The sequence below is a fragment of the Cebus imitator genome, unplaced genomic scaffold (assembly GCF_001604975.1).
Source record: "Cebus imitator isolate Cc_AM_T3 unplaced genomic scaffold, Cebus_imitator-1.0 Scaffold279, whole genome shotgun sequence".
In the NCBI taxonomy this organism is placed as follows: Eukaryota; Metazoa; Chordata; class Mammalia; order Primates; family Cebidae; genus Cebus; species Cebus imitator.
In genome coordinates this window covers 2964225-2970408 of record NW_016107594.1, presented here as the reverse complement: position 1 = coordinate 2970408, position 6184 = coordinate 2964225, and the positions used below count along the sequence as shown (strand labels likewise).

General features: G+C 50.1%; 1 pseudogene across 1 annotated transcript; it reads left to right on the top strand.

Annotated features, from left to right (window-relative positions):
• Positions 1 to 3262: 3262 nt before the first annotated feature.
• LOC108284447 lies at positions 3263 to 5752 on the top strand (annotated as a pseudogene). The gene is made up of 3 exons (XR_001817225.1): positions 3263 to 3386; positions 4339 to 5125; positions 5501 to 5752. The product of XR_001817225.1 is annotated as a 40S ribosomal protein S8-like (transcript).
• Positions 5753 to 6184: the final 432 nt, after the last annotated feature.

Sequence of the window (6184 nt, the reverse complement as noted above, 5' to 3'; positions counted from 1 at the left end):
TACGTAAACAAAGAATGCTTTTTTCAGTATCCATTTTCCTTGAACATTGTATGACTAATTCACTTGGATACACTTTCTACCTTTCTCTTTATATCAGCCTTGTGAAAAGGCTGGTAATGATTCGCTTATACCAGCAGAAACTAAAGTAGAAAGATTTGAAGTGACTAGATAGGCATTATCAAAAGACTCCACCAAGAAGAAACAAAAAGATCCAGAGACTGGAAATTTGATATGGCATAATTTGGTCAGAGAATAAATATATGTTACTGGAATCCAGGTTAAATTTTAGAAACAGAAGAAAATTATGGCCACTCTACCCCATAATCTGGAAGAGTGGTGACAAGGATTCAACAGAAAAGAAGTCATCAATCTGGGCAGGGAGGAGGAATCAGACCCAAACAATCTACCTGTAGATGAAGCACCCATGTCCTCTTGCACCCCAGAATAACTCTCCAGACGCTGGATGATCCAACTTGATCCTGAAGTGCAAAGAGGAGCTGAAGAGAATGAAACGAAAAACCGAGTTCATTCAGTCCCATGGGAATCCACAGCGAACTCTCTTACCGCGATTCAACCGCTTTTCAGGCGCAGGAGTCAGAAGATTCAGCAGTAAGGCAGATGGGGAAGATGAACACTCTAGCCAATCTCCTTAACAAAACCGTAGTGAGAACAAGAGCTCTGTTCTGTTACTGAGATCAGATATAGATATACATAGATAGATTGATTGATTCTAGTATGAACATCAACTGAGCTAGTGCAATCTGCATACCTAACCACAAGGAACAGGCTGACCATATTTCCAAACTAATAAAGCAAGTGTAGACAGTCATATTTCCAGGTATACGTTCTTTATATGATTTGGCTTATGGCTACCCAAATCTCATCTTGAATTATAGCTCCCATAATTCCCATATGTGTGGGAGGGACCAGGTGGAGACAATTGAATCAAGGGGCGGTCTCCCCCACACTGTTGTCCTGGTAGAAAATAAGCCTCCGGAGACCTGACGGTTTTATTAGGGGAAACCCCTTTCGGTTTTTTTTTTTTTTTTTTTTTTTTTCCTTTTCCTCTTGGCTGCTGCCATGAGAGATGTGCGTTTTGCCTTCCACCATGATTGTGAAGCCTCCCGGCCACGTGGAACTGTGAGTTCATTAAACCTTTTTCTTTTGTAAATTGTACAGTCTCCGGTGTGTGTATATCAGCAGTGTGAACACGGACTAATACAGTTCTTATGTGAAAATAAGCATATGCATTTTTATTCCAAAGCATTAGGGTCTTTAATGGGCCTCAGGGATAACCTGCCATTAATTTTACTAAACACTGGATGTCACTGTTGCCATTTTATAATAAAAAATAATTTATGGGAAAAAGAGTTCCTAATCGATATTCTCAAAATAGCTATAGAAATTAATTTATATTTTACATTTATCACTAAAAGATGTAACCTCTTCAGAGTGGCTGGTTTCTTCATAGAATTTTTGTTTTTAAGGACAAAACCACTGCATGCCACGTTTTCTGGGCACTATCTGTAGCTTATTTGCACATAAATCTGTTCTGAACTCCCCATTTGGCCACAAGAAGCCCACGTAACTTTGTAAAGCTCACAGTGAAGGGGCAAGTTGCTTTAAGTGAAATCAGAAATCCTGCTCTTTTCTTGGTCGGGCACAAATTAACCCTTCCAGTTATTGTCAGCGTCCAAAATGATGCCTCGGAGACGCAGAGGGCTATGACCCGGCCGAGCCCAGCTCCAAAGGCCTGGACCCAGGCAGGGCCCGCGGAGGACTAGGCACGGCCAGAGGAGCCAAACGGAAGGAAGGCCCCGGGAGGGCTCAGACCACTCACCTGCCGCAGGTCGCTGTCCCCTGTCCGCCAGCCACCAGTCAACGTGCCCGTCAGCGACTCCCTCAGGCGCAGCTGTCTGGGCAGCCCAGCGGGGGCGGGGGTCTCCCTCAGGCCCCCAGCGGGGGTCAGGGGGCTACTTCAGGCGCAGCTGTCTCCTCAGGCACAGCTGTCCCCGCAGTCCAGCGGGGGTGAGGGTCTCCCTCAGGCCCCCAGCGGGGGGGTGGGGGTCTCCCTCAGGCCCCCAGCAGGGGTCGGGGGGCTACTTCAGGCGCAGCTGTCTCCTCAGGCACAGCTGTCCCCGCAGTCCCCCAGCGGGCGGGCTCCCTCAGGCCCCCAGCGGGGGGCGGGGGGCTACTTCAGGCGCAGCTGTCTCCTCAGGCACAGCTGTCCCCGCAGTCCCCCAGCGGGCGGGCTCCCTCAGGCCCCCAGCGGGGGGCGGGGGGCTACTTCAGGCGCAGCTGTCTCCTCAGGCACAGCTGTCCCCGCAGCCCAGCGGGGCGCGCCGGAGACCAGCATGACGTGGGCACGCAACACGGGGTGGGGCCTGCCGAGGACACGCCCTTGCGGGAGGTCGGAAGCGCAGCGTGAGGCTCCAGGTCCCTGGAGGCTGCAGACTCGGGCTCTGCTCAGCGCGGGAAAGCTGCTAGCTGATCTGGCCAAGGGCTTGGGCCTCCACTCTGTAGTCTACAGTGGCCTGGAGAACATCAAGAAGCTGACGGCCGGGAGATTCACCGCTGCGCACTTTGACCACAAAGGGGAGTTGCAGGAATATTTCCAGGACATCGGTGTTCCCATGACCAGTGTGCAGATGCCCTGCTATTTCGAGAACATCCTCTCCCACTTCTTGCCCCAGAAAGCCCCAGACGGAAAGAGCTACTTGCTAAGCTTGCCCGCAGGTGACGCTCCCATGGGTGGCATGTCCGTGTCCGACCTGGGTCCCATGGTGCTCAGCCTGCTGAAGATAGCAGAAAAACACGTCGGCCAAAACATCAGGCTGAGCACTTGTAGACACACGGGCGAGGAGCATGCTACCCTGCTCACCAAGCACACCCGCAAGGTCATGGACGACACAAGATGACTCCTGAGGACTCCGAAAAGCTTGGCTTCCCCGGGGCCCGGGACCTGGCGAACATGTTCCGTTTCTATGCCCTGAGTCCTGACTCTGACATCGAGATGACCCTGAGACTCAACCCAAGGCCCTAACGCTGGACCGGTGGCTGGAACATCACAAAGGGGAATTCGCCCTGCTGTGACCTCCTGCCTTTCAGCCTTTGTGGGCGTTGCGGGGGTACCAGAAGGGCAGAGGCACTATCATCCTTTCCTACGTTACCAATAAACTTACTGAATAAAGCCAATTTTCTCCCTCCTCCCCCAAAAAAAGAACCCCACCCGCAGCCTAGATGTGGTGCTGCACTGGGCCAGATGGGCATTGCCTGCTTCTCCATCGTGGCCACGCACCCACATGAGTGTCTCAACCATCTCATCCTGGTCTACTCGCTGCTGCTCATCCTGCAGCACATCACCCAGAACCTCATCATCATCGAGGGTCTGCACCGACACCCACTCTGGGAGGCAGTTCCTGAGGGCCTGACAGAGAAGCAGGAGGCTGAGCCTCCCCGCAGGGGCTCCCTGCTGGAGCTGGGCTGAGGCCTGCAGCAGGACTCGCTGGCCTACATCCACTACTACAGCCACCTCAACTGGAAGTGGTGGGCACTCAAGGATATCTCACTCTTCCTCATCGTCTGCAATATCACACTGCGGATGATGCCCGAATTTGGCATACACCCAGAGTTTAGAACAGGCTAGAAAAGGATTTCTATGGCTACCAGATGTGGTTTGCCATCGTCAACTTCGGCCTGCCTCTGGGGGTCTTCTACCGCCTGCACTCTGGGAGGCCTGCTTAAGGTCTACCTGGTGGCCTGAGGCTGCCCCCCCCCCCCCCCCGGCAGAACCCTGAAGTGCCGAGTGGGGGAAGATGGTGGCCCAGAGTCTCTAAGCACATGCCTCATTCTGAGAGGTGCCGAGACGTCCCACTCCCAAGGCCTCCCACTCCCCAGAGCTTCACTGAATGGGAGGGCAGGGGCCTGGGCACCGAGTTTCTGATACTCACGCCCAGGCCTGGGCACATGCCTGCCCCCTGCCTTCCCACTACAATCAGCGAGCCAAGCGTGCACCCCAGGAGGCTGGCAGGGGCCCCCTCACGGCTACTCTCTGGGAAGGCAGACCTACAAGACAGAGTCTGGGGAGTTTGGCAAGGGGTGCCTCTCTCCAGCCGGGCCTCAGGGGTCTATCTCCTACTTCGAGAAGAGCACCTGGTCCTAGTGTGGCTCTGGACATCCTCAGAGCTCAGAGTTCCGAGCTGGGAGGCCAGCTTCTTTCCCCACACAGCCTATCTCCTAATGAGCTCATTAATTAGCTTCCAGGCAAGGTTCAACAGCTCTCTTCTGCTGCATAAATTCTATTTGTTTGATGGTAAAAAAAAAAAAAGCTCTTTCCAGCCAGAGCGGAGCGATGGGCATCTCTCATCTCTAGGGACAACTAGCACAAGTGTGGCAAGCCTGGGGGCAAGAGAAAGCCCTACCACAAGAAACAGAAGTATGAGTTGGGGCACCTGGCTGCCAACACCAAGACTGGCCCCCGCCACATCCACACAGTCTGTGTGTGGTGTGGTAACAAGAAATACTGTGCCCTGAGACTGGACGTGGGGAATTTCTCCTGGGGCTCAGACTGTTGTACTCGGAAAACAAGAATTATTGATGTTGTCTATAATGCGTCTAATAACGAGCCGGTCGGTACCAAAACCTTGGTGAAGAATTGCATCGTGCTCATCGACAGCACACCGTACCAACAGTGGTACAAGTCCCACTATGCACTGCCCCTGGGCAGCAAGAAGGGAGCCAAGCTGACTCCTGAGGAAGAAGAGATTTTAAACAAAAAATGATCTAAAAATTTCAGAAGAAATACGACAAAAGGAAAAAGAATGCCAAAATCAGTCTCCTGGAGGAGCAGTTCCAGCAGGAAAAGCGTCTTGCGAGCATCGCTTCAAGGCGGGGACATTGTGGCTGAGCAGATGGCTATGTGCTAGAGGGCAAAGAGTTGGAGTTCTATCTTAGGAAAATCAAGGTTCGGAAAGGCAAAAAAATCCTTGTTTTCTGTCTTCACCCATGTAATAAAGGTGTTTATTGTTCTGTTCACCAAAAAAAAAAAAAAAACGCTTTTTTGTTTGTTTGTTTTTTTGTTTTAGTTCAATCTGGTTTCACTGAAAACTTGCATGGAGACTATAGGGTAAGAAGGTAGAAAAATGAAACAAAAGCAAAAACCAGGGTCTTGGCAAACAAAAATGCTTTGGACAGAGGTGACTCGTATCACATGATTCCAAGCAATTCCATTCTCCACTGCAGCCTGCAAATGACATTTGTGCTCCAAGCGAACCTTTTCTGTGGTTTACCACCACTCCCTGAATCTTGAGCTTCATGTGGTCCTCTCTGGTCATTTTCCCATCTTGCCTCTTTTTCCAGCAATATCCATCTTTCCTGTACTTCACTTTTTTCCTGTAGTAGAGTATCACTGAGCCATTCTGTGGTCTTGTCTTAGGGGAGGTGGTTAGCCATTCTTCGTGTTTCTCAAATGTTATTAAATAAAGTGCAATTTCCTTGTTAGTGTTCCAACGGTGCCTCTCTTTTGGTAAATCTGAACATTTCGACAGACATTCAAGCAGCTTTTTCGGTAAAAAGATTTTTACATGACTACCATTGCTGTTCCTATGATCATCTGCAGGCTTGTTTTGGCAGCCATGTCCCCTCCAACCGCCACATCCTCCTCCTCCTGGCAACCCGGACCCTGAGCACTCATCTCCTACCGCCGCTGGCCCAGCCAGCCTCTGTCCCCTGGGCGCAACTCTGTAATGAGTGAGTGAGAGCTCAGTGCTTGTCAGTTTATATCAGCTGAAAAAAACGCATTTGAGTCTTATTACTAGAGTGATAGAAGCCAGCAGACCATCATGCATGAAACTCAAATTGCCTTCTTAGATTTGGAGTTGTCGTTGTTGTAGTAACTTCTCGTCTAGAATCGAACTGTGGAAATGCGTCGGTGCTTGGCTATTGTTGCTGTGTTTGTTGATTAGTCAAGGATAGTCACATTGTAATCCATGAGGTAGACTGCAATGAGATGTTTAACATACAGTTTTCACAAAAAGCAATTTTTCTAACCAAATTTGGTTTAAACAAAAGTCCATTTTAATAGGTATAACCTTGTTAGTGTTTATTATATGAACTACCAACTTTTGAAGGATGCCACAATGTGCATTTAATGAAAACTATTATCACATAATAGTTAATCATTGTT